General features: G+C 36.8%; 1 long non-coding RNA gene across 1 annotated transcript in view; it reads left to right on the forward strand.

Moving 5' to 3' along the window:
• Positions 1-16,705, forward strand: part of LOC311275782 — a 111,375-nt gene that overhangs the window by 24,259 nt on the left and 70,411 nt on the right. The window lies entirely within an intron of this gene.

The following is a 16,705-nucleotide window of genomic DNA, read 5'->3' on the forward strand; positions in this document are numbered from 1 at the left end:
ATCAGTTTGATTGTACAAATTGTATCATGCTTTTAAAAAAAGTTTAATAAGAAATGTTAGGTAATGCAGGGTCCAAAGATGAGAAGGCAATTTTTAAAGTTGAGACACTCACACACATATATAATTTTTTAAATAAAATGTAGCCTATATTTATTTACAACAGTTATGTTAACAGCTATAATATAAATTTCTAATTGTCGTAAGAACAGCTATTCAGCTGATGGACACCGTGCTGCGTTGTCATGGGAAATTACGTAAGTGCCCTGCTCACTCCAAAGTCCCCACTTCAAGGGCCCTGCCCTTCGAAGGGAGTAGGGTATGGGATGCTTATGAGCAATAAGCATGTCCCAGCCGAGTTCGTCCCTTATTGGAGTCCCCTGGAAACATTTCCGTTGTTATCTGTGCTATTTGCAGCGCGTTTCTGTATTTGGTTTTGTTGTGAGTATTTTGAGCACACGTGTTGTAAAACTGATGATGATGTTTTCATAATTTGCAGGTGTTTTTTCTATTAAATTAACCATGTTTTTGTGATCGATTACTGTTTGTATTACCATAGTTTTCAGACAAATATGAATAAATGGTGTTTAACACACCGTATCTAAAATGTATAAGAAAATTACATTAAAAAAACATAACACTCATAAACGTCAGGTGAAATCCGTGCTTGCAAAGTCAGTGCATGAAATCCGTTCCGGGACGATCTGAATCAGGCTTAAATTGGTTAGAAATCGACGCCATCCTTACATCTGAGTAGAGCTCGCTGTTATGGTAAAGGGTGTGACATTTCCCAAACACGCGCTAAGCGATGCCAATCACAACACATATGGGCCAGCTAACCAATCACAGCACATTTCGTTTTTCGGAAGGAAGGGTTTCATCGAAACGGTGCATTCGAAACAGACTGGGGAGAGAGGTGCTGTAATAATGTAAAATATGTCAAAAATTATGTTTTATTTTTAACAATCAGGCATGAAAGCATATTGTAGTGCAACCCAAAAACAAAATCAAGACTTCATTAAAGGGTATAGGTAGCCTAGAAATCTAGACGCAAATTTATTTTGCAGCCAGGGTAGTCTAGCAACTCCCCGTTGACTTTCGAGCTGGAAAAACCTATATTAGATCAGGCCAATCACATTGTGTATAGAGTAGGCGGGGCGGGCTTAACATAATGACGAAAGAGTTGCGACGGTTCCCTACTTGAAAACAAAGAATGGCGGCTGCTGCTGGAGAACAGTCTTTCTAATCGGCTTTTGCCGCGCTTGCGAGGACTTGGAGTTAGGTTTTTCTTTGAGAAAAGAGCAAAGAACGGCACTTAAGTCATTCTTAAAAAAGGAAGATGTGTTCGTAGTTTTGCCGTCCAGATTCAAAAGTTGAATCTATCTGAGCAACATTAGGTGGAAAAAATCGTGCGTGCGTGTCATGTGCCTTTCTGCCAATGAGAGGAAGCCACACCCTTTTTCCCACCCCCATTTGGAGATCTCCAGGCAGCAGTTATACCCTTCTCTTTAATTTGGAAATATTTCACAATAGGTAAGAAAAGACTATCACAACCTCCTTTTCATGCTGACTTTAATATATTATTTATTAATATTATGCTTTTTACTTATAATTTGGTCTTATAATTCCTTTTAGCCTCTTATAGTGGTGTACTGTGAATGAAAACATCTGAGCAAGCCATGGCCATTTTTTATTGACAAGAATAACAGTGTTTTAACAATGGTTATTGGTGATGTGCTATAATGGTAATATGTGGCTAATGAATATGTCTTTGCACTGAACTCTCTTGCATGTCAGCAGAGGCTGTAATTGTTCTCAAGAGATATAATCAGGTGGTTTGGAAACCATATAATTGGATGGTTTCCCAGCTTTGTGGTTAGTGCATTTTCTGTAAAAGAAGCATGACTAAATGTCACATGTGGTGAGCCCCGTATCAAAGTACTGTCTTTTTCAATGTTACTAATTCACAGGCAGTGTTCAGACAATTTCAAAATATGTTGCAGACAGTTTATCTTCCCTCTTCAGGAAGCTTACCATAATCCATTGCCAGTAAACACACATCAGCAAATCAGTATTAAGAACAGAACTGCAGTTGCTGCCGTCTATTTCTTTTTATATTTTGTCATACACTCACATTGAAAATGGAGTAGAGGGATTTTTGAATTCCAGTGTCATAGAGACTTTTATGGACTTTGGTTGGTTTTATTTGGACATTGGTTGGTTTTATTCACTTGAGCCAGATTCACCCAAGAAACTACCTAGCCACAACCTAGCAACCATTCAAAGCACTATATAGCAACATGACCCAGCCATTTCTAAACACAAAAGCATCATAGCAACATTGGGGTTGGCTCTTTTGACTTAAGAGTGTACTGAGGTAGTTTCACGAGTTCACACTTACATATAATTTGAAGGGGTAAAGTTTAATGCGTATTTGGCGTGCTGTCCGGAGGGAGGGCTCCGAGCTCGGAGTTCGGCCCGAACCCAGAGTACTCCCCCCGTATAGGACTAGAAGCGTGGAGAAGGGGTGGTGGAGGGATGCTGCAAAAACTGTCAATAGAATGAGGTGAGACTGCTGAGTATATATACACACCTCTTACCATTGATTGCTGAGTGCTCTCCACTTGTGTTAATTATCTGAACGTGCTCCTCCCGAACCTTGTTAATAAAACATAATTTGTTGTCCCCTGGAGAGCCCCAGCCATTTTCAGTGCCAGAACATCAAAACATAGGGATAGGTTTGTTTCACTTGGGTAGTGTATTGAGGCCCATTGTTGTATACAGCAAAGGGGAAATAAAAATTTGTGATGCAATCCGATCACAAGACACACAAGAGACACTGCCATTTCACAGTAAAATCAGACATCACGCTGTGATGCAATGTTTGAATGTGTACACGGGATCTGAGCTTTACGGCGATTGACGGTGATTGCTTTTGGGTCTGTTCCTCACACAAATCAATAATTTGGCCTTGGAACACTTGGAATATTTGTACTTTTGTAATTAATTGTGACTGTAGATTTATCTGCCTGTTTTATCCTTTGTTTCATATTATATAATACACATATGGTTAGATTTAGGTGTTGGGTTGGGTTACATGCTCAAATATGTCTAAATAATGTCTACATCACACCCCAACATATTTCATAATGGCAAAATCATACCAAAGTATATAATTTCACCATGATGATAAAATTCCCATGCCCATGTTGTTCCAAACCTATAATGTTTTGTCTAAATATCATCTTACACAAAAGATGATATTTTGAGAATTAAGTTAATTTATTATTTAATGCCCACTGACTTACACTGAATTTCTTTTTAATTAAAAAAAGATATAATAATAAATAAATATTTCTTCCCTGCAGAAGACAGTCAGTCGTACAGTTTTGAAATGACTTGAGAGAGAGCACGACATAATGTAATTTGTTTTGTTTTGTGTGAACTATAACTTTGTGTACTAATGTGGTGCACATTTCCCCTAGTGAACATACAAGGTTTACTAATTTGTTTTACTTTACTAATGTTTTACTATTTTAAAATTCAAAATGAACATTGAATACCATTTAAAGGATTTGATGTGCGCCACAATGCCATCCTCCCTATAGAAAGCCACGTTAAGAGCAATCTTTATTTTCTTTATAATAAAGGCAAGGGTTTCTATAAAGGTGCTTTATTTTATTTTAAATGCTTTATTAATAAGGTGTGTACAGAATTTGATCTTTTAACATTAATGTCCATTGGGGGCTGCTATTTCTTCAGCTTTTTGAATGTAGAAGTGTGATAAAGACATGATAGGCTATCAATTTTATGTGGATAAAGGCATATTTTGTACATGACTACACATGTCCTTATAAGGCCAAGAAAATATGTCGTTTTAATGACATAGCATCTCGTTATTACGAGAAAAAGATGTCATTTTAACAATATAAGATCTCGTTATTACGAGAAAAGATGTCGTTAAAACGACACAAGATCTCGTTATTACGAGAAAAGATGTTGTTTTAACGACATAAGATCTCGTTATTACGAGAAAAGATGTCGTTTTAACGACATAAGATCTCGTTATTACGACATAATTGAGGGGGAAAAATAATATGTATGTGGCAGAAATGCGTCACCGTAGGATAATAAGGAGTGTCGCAGAAACACTTTTGGTTATAGTAAGGATAAAGAAAAGATATCTTGATTTCCTTAGCTGTACTGATGTAGAGTAGAGTAGAGTAGAGTAGAGTAGAACTGACATTCACCCCCCTTCTGAAAATTTTCTGTTATCACTTTTTACGTTCCACCCAGTCTAGGATAGGGGAAGCAATTAATGTTAACTAAAATATTAACAAAAGAAATGTTTGGCTCCAAAAGTTACATATACCAAAACAAACAGAAATGTGGTACAACAAGGTTTATTGGTGTAACACAAAAGGAAATGTTAAATAACTTCAGGAGTGGGAAAAGCCAAAAAAATAATAATAAACAAAATACCTCTAACTATTGGGACCCTACACTTATACCTTAAGGAAAGAAAAAGGAAAGAAACAATAAAATAGTTCCCTGACTCCCTCTCTACTTTAAACAGGAGAAAAGCATAGCATTACAAAAATAAAAATGGGACCCTCTCCCTAGAACTTTACAAGTTTGTTCTATATACAATATTTACAAGAGAAACATTTGGTTCAACAGTTTGGTTCAGCAACAAAAATTGTCTACATCAACGTAAGACTATTTATACAAGCTTTTAACAACAAAAATAAATAAAATGGGTACGTTTTGAAATAAATCACAACCGAACAGCAGCAGCATGTACACAGAGCCATATAGAGAGAGAGTTGCGACATTGACTACAATGGAACGCTTTTTTTTACAGCAATGGCGGCTCGTAGAGCCTTTCAATAGTTCCCGGAAGTAACAGCAGCGCGGTAGAACAGACCGTTTGTGATGCAGTTTTAAAAGATAAGACGTTTAAAGAATAAGATTGTATATTATCAGATTATCTGAATCAAATAAACTTGTGTTTTAAAGCATGCTAGTTGATTCCGAAGCACTTCCTGGAACTATCTGAGGTCTACGCGAATCACGTGACAACTAAGCATTTTGAACTTCCGTTGTCGCAGCTCTCTCTCTATGGCTCTGCATGTACAGAAACAACAAACAAATCCAACCAGCAGAAAACCAAGCCTCCTGCCTCCTCAGTGGAGATCAGTGAGGCTTTATACTCTTCTTTTCCTTGAAGACCAATCCCAACCGAGCAGTCATCAGCAGAGGTGAGCACCCTCACCTGCTTTTATCTGCACATAAGAAGTTAGAGAAACGACCACTGTCACCTAGTGGCCTGATACACATAACATACAAAAATATAAAATAAAATTACACCGTACAAATTTTTTTGGTCGGGAAGTTCGGTCTGGACTCGCTCCGTTGAGGAGCTATTATGCCCGAACAAAAATTGTTCGGACCAATCAAATTGTCAGGGCGGGCTTTATACGATGATGGACAGATGAGCAACGCAACATAATCATCCACGTCACCAAAGAGCGCTTGATTTGAATTAGTTTACAACAAAGACGACTGCTGCTGGAGAATTGAGATTTCACGAGTTCACATTTACAAATAAGTCAGATAGAATAAATGCGTATATAAGATTTCACACAAATAAGTCGATAGAATAAATGCGTATATGACGTGCTGTCCGAGGAGAGGGATGTGGGCTCGGTAGCCATACTCCCCCGTATTCCTGGTTGTGAGAGAACAAGACAAGAGTGAGGATTCGGGGTGGTGGAGGGATGCTGAAAAACTGTCAAGGAGTGTTAGGTAAGTTTACAGAGTGAATATGCTTCCTCATGCTGATAGAAAGGGTAACGTTAGACATGGTATTGTTTGATGACAAGTTGATATTGGATTGATTATTTGTACGTGCTCCTCCCGAACTTTGTTTATGAAACATCATGTGTAGATTCCGCCATCGCGTCTGTTATATCGACAGCGCATTCATTTTAAAAGAGGAACAGAGAGCCGCGACATTTTGTTGGTTGAAAATATGAATGAAGAACATGCTTCATTTACTCCGTTGCTCTGATTGGTTGTAGGTCTATCCAATTGAGTGCAGAGTTTTTTTTTTTTTTTTCTGGTTTGGTTGAGACACGCCCCATAATCAAATCTCTATGGAGAAGTATCAGACTCACATTCTGACTAGAATCTGAGTATGACGACGTCAGGCTAACGTAACACACTCCAGCACTGCTAAATTGTCTGTTTGAAACATCAGCACCTATGCCTTGCGTGTTATTTTTATTTTGCAAGTGTATTGTATGCGGTTGTTGGGTATAACAGTAATAATAATAAGAAGAATACATTTAAGGCAATCAGTTGCCTTAAAATATTTAAGTTAAGAAATTTAGGAAGTTATTTAGTTAGAAATAAAGAAGTTTATTTTGTAAATTAAAAAAGAATTGCATAAAACTCAAAACAATGAAACAGTTCAGTTTACTTAAAATATATAAGTTCTGTGAACTTGAAAGAAAAAGAAAGTGCTAAATACTCATAAAAGTTAATTTGACTGAACTAATTAGTTTAATTTAAGTTTGTCCTACTCAAACCAATTAATTATTTTGAGCGATAGGGTTTACAGAGTGGGCAATAATTTAAGTTGCTATGTGCTATATTTAATGATAATTTATTTATTTTTTATCATTCATTTTTGGAAGAATTTGTGGTTGAAATCAAACCAATGTTTATTAGCAGTTTTACAGCCTTTAATTACTTTGCTAATAACATTGAATCTCACACAGAATGACACGGAACATTTTACCCTAAACACAATACCTAAAATTTCAACACAAGTATGTAATTTTCATGTGAAAAGCAATCTTGGCCTGTCTAGGCTGTCTGTGGCTGAGTTTCCTTCCACCCAGCTCTCTTTTCTTTCCATTTCCAGACCTAAAGGAATCCATTGTGGGTGTGGGCTATGCCTTAGGGCTTTTTTTCTTTTCCATTGGCCCTGCTTATTAGTCCTGAATTGTGTTTTTGTGTTGCGTTGCCTGGGGCATGGGAGTCTTTAAACAATCTGTAGAAAAATGATTAACAGCATTCAGGGGTAAAGAAATGCCGGCATCCGTTGGAGACTTCTGGCCTGGTGCTGCTGGTTGGAAATTATGCCACATGTCTCTGTGACTCTGAAAATTAATGCATCTCGTTCACAGTGAGATATTCTAGTATACTGCTCTTACTAATTATGCCATACGAATAAATATGGTTGAAATAGTAAGTGTATTTGAATCCAAATTCAGCTACAAGGCACTTCTGTTTTGGTGCTGCACACACCAACTCTTTCACTGTATTTAACTGTCAGACAGTGAGTGAATCACTATTGGCAGTTGAAGGATCATTGATGGGGAAATCGATGTTGGGCTGTTTGTGAATGCGTCTAAGGACACCTTTGGGTTTACAGACAAAGTTGGCATGAAAGTCAGTTGTAACTGACTTTGGCAATGCATTGTACAAATGTAAATGTACTTGTGAAATGGCTCAATGGTTGTTAAATAAACTGAATGTTGTATACCAGAATGGATTCAGATCTGAATATGATTGGCAGCAAAAGATGCACTTTCCTGAAGAGTTTGGTATCAACCCTCCATCAAACTTAACTGACTGTAGCTTTCAAGACTTTCCTCACTGCCCTATCAGGCAAAAACACTGGCAGTGAAACTCACGAAACTGATTTCGGAGAGACTTCTGAGGCAGCGTTTAATGATCTACAGCAAAATAGAGTGAGCTTTGGTGATGACTATGAATATTTAATTACCACAATAGTCATTTCTGGCTAGAAATGACATCAAAAGCAGAAAAACATTAGTCAAAAACGTACATTTACACAATCTGACCACCAACCGCAACTTTCAGATGCCATCTTTATTTTTTAGCTGTCACAGAATGGAAAGCACTGGATTGTGTGATATCAAAGGCAGCGAAGGATACATCTATGCCGCCTTTAAAAATCGATCAGATGAAGGTATCTTAGGAGACAGGAAGTGAAGCTAACATTGGATTTGGACGTGCCTTGATGCCTTCCTACCTTGGAATGCATCCTCTGAAGGCAGCATTTTTCAGTTTTCATCCGTAGTAATCCAGAAGACGTTGATTAGCTTGTTCAGGTGTGATTGTTTAGGGTTGGAGCTAAACTCTGCGGGAAAGTGATTCTCGAGGGAAAGAGTTGCCCACCCCTGTGCTAAATGCATTGTCACAAGGACATGTGAGGTTCTAAAAATACATTTAATGCATTACTATCATTTAATCTACATTAATTAACACAGTTTTAGTTAACAGAGAAAGTGATGTTATCATGAAGGCATAACCAGCAAACTACTCTTATGTGAATAAAAACACTCCGTTTTAGGCATTGCCAGAAAGAATTGAATTTGTTGTTGCTGTGTGCCATGCTATCTAAAGTAGCATTCTCACTACACAAAGAAGGATGGTATTTTTATTAAGGTTTTTGCAGGTTTAAAAAGGTCTTTATAAGTCTTAAAGGGGTGGTTATAATGCCCTTTTCACAAGATGTAAAATAAGTCTTTGATGTCCCCAGGATGTGTATGTGAAGTTTTAGCTAAAAATACCACACAGATATTTTTATACATCAGGTTAAGGCCCTGTTTACACGAGAATGCTCGCGGGTGAAAACGTAAAAATATTTTATCAGATGTGCCTTTCGTTTAGACGGCGACGGCGTTTTTGGGGCTTAAAAATGCAAAAAAGTGAAACCACCCTCCAGAGTGGAAATCTTAAAAACGCTCCACCGTCACGTTTCTGTCTAAACGGTAAAAACGCAAAAGTCTGCTAGACAGTGAAGGCACCGATCAGTGCTTCACATTGCCACCTAGCCGCCTGGAGTGCATACTACATTGAATTTCACACACTTTTGCGTCACCATATGCACGCAGATTTCCCCCCCATAACGCTCGTCTAAACGCAGAATAAAAAGTGATCACTTTTGCGTTTTCTCTTCAGATCGTTTCCGTGTAAACGTAGCCTAAAATTGTCCATTTTTGAGGGTGAGCAAAAATACACCGTTTTGTGTCTGTTCCTTCAAATGCAAATGAGCTGCTGCTCCCAGCACAGAGGGCGGAGCTTCAACAGCTTGTGTCCTTTTACCTCACACAGAAGATGGAGAGACTCAAGAAGTGACAACATAATGCAACAGGACGTTTCTTAATGGTTAGTTGATGAATATGTAGCTCATGTGTAGTTATCTTTTAGTCATTGATTAGCATATTCTGTCTTGATAATCTATAAATCGTGTTCCGGGGGCGGGGTTTATGTTAAATTTAGGGTTAGTGACGTCACTAACCTGGAGGAATGTCGTGTAGTCCCTTCCAGCCATTTGTTGTAGGCTAGTCCTAAAAAGCGATTTCTTTAAAAGCAAATATCTCCCTTTGAACTTTGAGGGTTGTAACTTTGCAGATGTTGTTTATGCTCAAACAGAAACATTACACACTAACTAAAGTAAAAAAGTGAAATCATAATCAACTACCCCTTTAATTCACCCATCTACAAATTAAGGTCTTAAATCAGAGCAGAAATCTTAAATTCATAAAGTCCTTGACTTCTATTACATGTTGCATGCACAGCAAAACATTAATAGGCCTATATTAGCCTGTATAAGGCCTGTATTTTTCTATTTCACAGTATCTAAGCATTTTTGTCTTGTTTTCTAAAACAAATATTTAAACATCCTTAAATCAAGATACATTTGCTTGAGATGCAAAATATAGAAATGAAGTTTAAACAAAATTAAGTTTACACTTAAAACAAAAACAAATAACTGTCAATGGGGTATGGAAACTTGTTTTCCCTTTGAATTAAGTTGATTTTTCTGAGCCCATTGGTAGATAATGGGTGTGTTATATGTGGGATAATGTGGGATGTTTTAATCATAAACTTCATTTTTTATCAATTTCACAGAAAACAAGACAATTGCAAAACAAGTAAATATATCTTGACATTTTGCACTTGAAAACAAGACAAAAATACTGAGAACATCAATAATATTCAAACCTTAATTTTTTGGGGGATGAATTAATGTAACAGACATTCAGTTTTCTTGTTTAGTGTCGTCTTGCTGTAGTGCAGTTTTCATGGAGTTTTAGTTTGTTTTCAGTAGTTCCTGGTTTCCTTCATATCAGCTCCCACTAACCCTTGGTTGTCATGGTTGCCTATGATTTGTCATTCTGTTCAGGTGTGTTGTGGCAAAAACAATAACTAACAAAACAGCATCAGGCATAAGAGACATCAGGATTCAAATTGTCCTTAAAAGATATTTATTTCTTGCAAGAAATGTTCCCAGTCTACCCACAGTCCAGCTGCAGGCAGAGTGAGACCCAGAGCAGAGGTTGACCAGCTACTTTATAGTGTTCTATTCAAAGGCTATCTCTTACAGCCCCCACTAAACAAAATAACAAAAGGGACCCCCCCTTGAACCCTCCCCAGCCCGGGGGTCTTCTCACCTCTGAAGTCTCACACACACCTTCCAGCTGTATCAGCATCATAAAAGAAACTCAAAATACATCCAAAGAACGCATGGCATTCATTTGCTAAATCATTGAAAATAAAATACAAAGAAAAGATAATTTTTTTCCACAACAATTCCTCCTCTTTATCATTCTCTGATAAACAATTTGGTTTCATTAACATTAGGTTTGGTCATAACAACTTAAAATTTTTTTTTTTTTTTTTTTCTTTTTTTTTTTCAAAATGAAAAAAACGATTGTTTCTAATTCTGCATCAAACCCATAAATGATAAGGGTTGTTTCAAGTCTTTACATCAGTTACCTTTCATATCTGATTTTCATATACCTGATCACTCTACTTGAACCTTGAAAGAAATAATAAAAATAAAAAAAATAAAATTTAGCAGCAAGAAAGTAAACATTTTATCTGAAGCCGGGCTAAATGGATAAGCACTGCTACCGCATTCCCGATAAATCGGACCCTCAGTCACTCCAGTATAACTTAAAGCATAATAAGAATAAAGGATATTATAATACCGAAAAAAACATAAATGATTATAATTTCAACTTCTGTTACTCGTACGATCTGCATAATTTTGTTCACCCTTAGGATAGACCGTACCCATTGATAACAAAATTATCAGAATAACACATACAATCATAACACTATGTATTCAGCCTTTTTCAATTAATCACAATATTTTGTCAGGAAATGGTTTTACTTCTAAAGCTATATTTAATTAAAATCTATTTAATAAAATCTAACCAGAAAAGTTTTATAATTTGATCATTCGTTGTTTGAAATTATCCCTGACTTTTCCATTACATACCGTCTTTTTTCTTATCACCATACTTCACATTAATTAATAGATCTTCTACCTGAAAACACATTTTTCTTTGCACAAGTCAAATTATTAGATTTATATCAATACTAAGCCCTAATTTGATTCAATCAAATAAAATCACAAAACTTTTCTTCAACCATTAATTGGTCAACATTTTCTCCAGATATGTTGATCATCTCGTTGCCCCATGGATGTTCCGTTTTCACCAATATGACACTTTGCATGCCGTAGAGAGGATTTTCCACCGTAGGCAGGGGAGATATGTTTCTAGCACATATCATTGATCCCCCCCACTTTATTCTTTGCGTTGGCGTGTGGGGTTGCTGACGTTGGTTTTGTAGTTTAAGGTGAGATGCTTGGACTCAGGTCTAACACTCTTCAATCATTTTCAAATCCTTACAAGATTTTCCCTTAGATCACGATCGCACCCCCACTGGAATGAGTCATTTACTGTCTGCTGTCACCTGTGAAAGCAGACCTTAAGTGATTTTGTCAGTGACCGCTTGTCTTGTCATCCCTTTTGGTGTGATCTGTGGAATTTTCAACCTGAAACATATCATCGGATAATTTCTTGCTCATTGAATAGCACTCAGGGTCCCTTTCCCCTGAAAAACACTCAACCCACGTTGCTCATGTTAACAAAACAATACAGAATCAGTTCTGTTTGGTTCAATCCATCCTGACATCCTGCAAAATGAAAATTTTAAGTTAGGCATTGCACAGGGTTAGGCACTGTTTCTTCACTTTGCTCATGTTAACCAGACAATATGTATACATTTGGAACAGAATCAGTTCTGTTTGATGCAATCCATCCTGACATCCTGAAAAATAAAACTTTTAAGTTATGCGCTGCGCAGGTGTTGCACCTTTCTTTCTGACACAACAATAGCCCAGGCTAGGATGTTTAGCCGTAGCCATTATTTTATTGGGCACATTCTGCCCTGATTTTGTCGGCTGTCATGCTGTGGCCTTTGTTGCCACATCTGCCCTGGCGTTTCCTGTTGAAACAATCTTTGTTATTTGCACACTTACAGACAGATCCCACCTGTGCGGTTGCTTTTAGCAAATCTGAACCCCTTAGTAAACCATATTTGGCAACTGTTATCATCCTCCTCTTGATGCACGACCCATCTCGTGCATCATAATACAATTCTCTTGCTTTTATCAGACACTTTTATCCAAAGCGACCCACATTTCAAGGTACACATTTACATTCTTATTAGTTCTTGCTTTCCCTCGGAAATCAAACCCATGATCTTGGCGTTACAGGTGCCAAACTCTAATGTTTGAGCTAAAGGAAAACTGCAATATTTGTTCATATTTATTTGGTAACATTTGTTTGGATAAAGTTTGCTAACCCAAACGTTGTCCTTCAGCCAAATTTCCCATCTTTCTCTGCCTCTGAAATAAAAATATTACTTAAAGCCACAATTTCATCTTCTTATCAAATTGTTTTTTAAGGCAACGGCCCCTAGTCTCACAGCGTTTCTTGATTTTCAGGCCTATTGTTTGGTCTCTTAATCAACTGTCATCTACGAACATTCTCCAGGTCATCAATTGGTCAGGTCAGGTCGTGTACACTTCGTCAACGTCAGTCGAATAACAATCTCCCCTTTTTACAATACATAACTGTTAAGGGCTCTCTGGATAATCTGATATTTATTTAGCCTACGTGTTTGTTGCTGTCAAATCTATAACTTTTTCTCAACACATGACTGACGGCTATCTACGACTTCACAATTCTAATTTACACATCAATACTTAAACCTGTCCAGAAAGTAATTCAAATCTACTGCACATCATAAATGACCAAAATAATAATTAATAGACAGAGCTCGATGATCAATCAACTTAAAGCTCATGTTCTGTGTTGCCTTCTCATCAGATTGACTCACAATCCTCAGCTTATTTTCAAATTTGTCATTTGCCTTAACCCATCTATAATGCTAAAACACTCTTTCCAGAGGTTAATGACAAATTTATACACACTATTCAGACAGAATAGTTGTCCTAAACTAACACATACTGTACAAACATGAATTAACACTCACACTCATCCCTGACTATGAACTGCTCATATTTCTTATTCATATCTTTTCTCTAAAAAGATTTAAATTCTAAGTGACATTCTAACCTTTTCCTGTATCTTTTATCTAATGTTTTATGGCCTATTAACCAGTTTCAAAGCATGTCTGTTCATTATTCATTTGATTTTAGAAAAGTCAGCTGGATTGTTTTGGTACATAATTATTACTTTGCTTCAGCTTTCTTTGGCTGACTGATAACAGAAAGACAGACAGGGTACCATCCCTTCCTCCACTCATGCAGTCTCTTTCTCTCTCTCACTATAAGCGAATAATCTTTTCAACAGCCTCCTAGGACTGTAACTAAAATAATCATAGTCATAGTCAATCCTTAATAGTTCACACATGTCAAAATACAAATGTTTGACTCAAATTAGAACCATTACAACAATCTAAAATACATTATGCTATGATCTTTTCTAAGGTTATCTTTAGTTTAAATACCCAATTTACCTAACCTTTGTTTTCCAGAAAATTCTCTTGACTCATCACAAGCTGTTCTCATCTTTAGCCACCACCATATCTTATAATGGTCCTTTGTCATGTCTAATGATCTGCAGGAGTCAGAATTGACACATTAGTTCAACATCAACACAATCTCTGCATTTTTTTTTTTCCCTTGCCCATCAGGCAACTAACATTACAGAAGTTTTTTGTTACGGTCTCCACAACAGATAATTATTAGTTCAATGGTCTCTGCTGGCTCTTGAATGCCCATTCAGATCAGCTCTTAAGCTATAATTGTCTTTTCTTCAGGGTGTTGTCCCCTGGCATAGTTGTAGACACTTGTCACGATGAAAAACAAGCCATATAATCAACGCGGTTTTCTCGTGAGTGCATAGAGGGACTCACATTTTCTGGGGCAGACTGAACTTCTCACAGCTCATCTCCCCTCTCAATGATCTGCTGATGCTGGTGGCCTCTGCCAGTCATTCAGCGCCACTCTCATACCCATCTCACATAAAAACACCTCCATCAGGAGATGCCCAGTGTTTGTGGCGTGAATTCCCCTGTCTTAGGTTGCCCTTTTGGCCAAAAAAGTCTTACCCGTCTCTGGGGTAATCACTTCGTACACACTTGGTTACCGCTCTTTCCCATCACAGAATCTGTGACCGTTTTCTTCAACATAACCTGTTGTTTTCTGGAGCTTAGGAAAAGGTGCATTCAAGAGTCATCAGAGCCATTCGGACTACCTACTAGTGTTAAACATAGGGAGACAGATTAATAACAACAGTATTTAATCACTTAAAATTCATTAATCATCTTAAAGGTAGCAACCTAGCTGCTTAGATTATAGTCAGTGAATTTAGATCACAATCGTACATTCAGTGTACTGTTACTTCTGTAGCCGGAGCCATCGGCCCTGTTTTATGGTGGAAGCTAAAATGAGAGCTAAAAGTCTCTGGTCCTAAAATAAACAAGTCCTAAACAGTATTATTTTAAAGACTTCTTTAAAGTCATTCAGTTTTACTTCTAGAACATTTAGTACAAATTGCCCTTTGAATGGCAACGATTTCCTTTAACATCTCTGTGTCTATGATTTTCAACTGAAACACTGTGCTTTACACAGGCTCAGACAACAGCTTTCAGCTGATATTGAATGAGAGAGAGACTCTTGAGGCATTCAGGACTGGTACACTGCATTCTCATAAACCTTTAACTTCAGACTTTATCTACCATCTTTTTCAACTGTAGCCCATCTTAAGGCATCTTTTCCATAAATTACATGTATTGTAATTTAGACATTACAAATATCCACTCAGAATGAGTCTCTGTTGCACTGAAACTGTGGCAGTTTCAGTCACAGCACATGCCAGATTCAGATAAGCAAACCTGATTTGGCCAAATCACATTCTTATCTTTTAAAATCAACATTAACAAGCCTTTGTTTAATCAAATGCCTTTTACACATTTTACATTTAGCAACTGTTAATCCTGTAACACTGCTTCTGTTTATTTTATCTTAAAGAAAATAATAAGAATTATTCTAGTTCTTAATAACGTTTAAAATTTCATTTCAATTTTAGTTGTCAGGTTTTCAATTGCCATAATTTAATACCTGACTTCAATGTTTTCTCTAGGAGTTTATCAATCTGCTTCTATGATTCAACTTTTGAGGCTGCGCTCCCTGCTTGTGATACATTTTTTTTTTGATTATCATTATAAATCATTCATTAGATTTGTCTCTCCATACCATCTAAAACCTTATCAAAGCGTTTCATTCAAAACACAATCATCCTTTTAGTGACCGGTACTTTTAAAATATTTTGCAACTCATTTAGTCTTATCCGTAATTTTATGTCAACCGGTACTTTTTATAGTTCTTTCCTTTCAAAAGGAATTCCTTACACTTAAATCTTTCAATCTTCTTACAACTTTCAAAAGTTCCAACTATCAACTTTATTTCTCCCTCATTTACTTTTACAGTCATACAGTGCGCATACAGTCACTGAATGACCCAGCTGACCGCAATAAAACACTCTCTGTTGTTCTGCCTTTTATCTTTCTAACAGCTTCACCCTATTTTGCACTTCTGAAACATTGTGTTGTATTCAGGAAATGCAAACAGACCCATTGATAAGCAGTTCTCTGTCTTTTCTTTTACAGTCCCAGTTGCAAATTCAATTTCAATAGCTGAAACAATCTTCATCATATTAACATTGATCTACTTTCTAACCCATATTAACACAGACTTTTCTCTAAATTTGTGTCATTTTGGCACTTTCTTTGTTTGGAGCCAGTCAAGTTATTGTTTATCTTTCCAATCACAATCAAACTTTTACAAAACATCATCTGCAAATCTCTGCAGCTGCTTACAGCATTTGCTCTCTTTTATCTCACTATTTATCAGGACTGTTCAGTTACCACCCTAGACTGAATGTCTGGCCTATCCTAATTCAGTCAGCATAACAGTCTATTGCATTGCAAATTGCATAGACGAATCATTCGTGTGCTAATCCCATCAGTCTGAGTGATACTGGGACTCGAAGAGCCATTAAAGACAAAAGGTGTGTCTTGGGGCTACTGGCTCGAGCCATTAACGACAATAGGGTGAATTATAATAGAGAAAACAGCCTGGCAGAAACTGTTGATACCATTATCCTAACCTAACCTTAAAATGCTAACTTCAATGTACTCAACTTTTACTGTTGCAAACTAAATTAAACATTTAATAAATTTGTAATCCAACAATACAGTATTAAAACTTCAACGTGTCATTAATTTCATCAACACTGTTTAAAAGCTTATTCTTCTATCAAATGGTTAGTTTGCAGATTCA

Source organism: Rutilus rutilus (genome assembly GCF_951802725.1).
Source record: "Rutilus rutilus genome assembly, chromosome: 17".
NCBI classification, from domain to species: Eukaryota; Metazoa; Chordata; class Actinopteri; order Cypriniformes; family Leuciscidae; genus Rutilus; species Rutilus rutilus.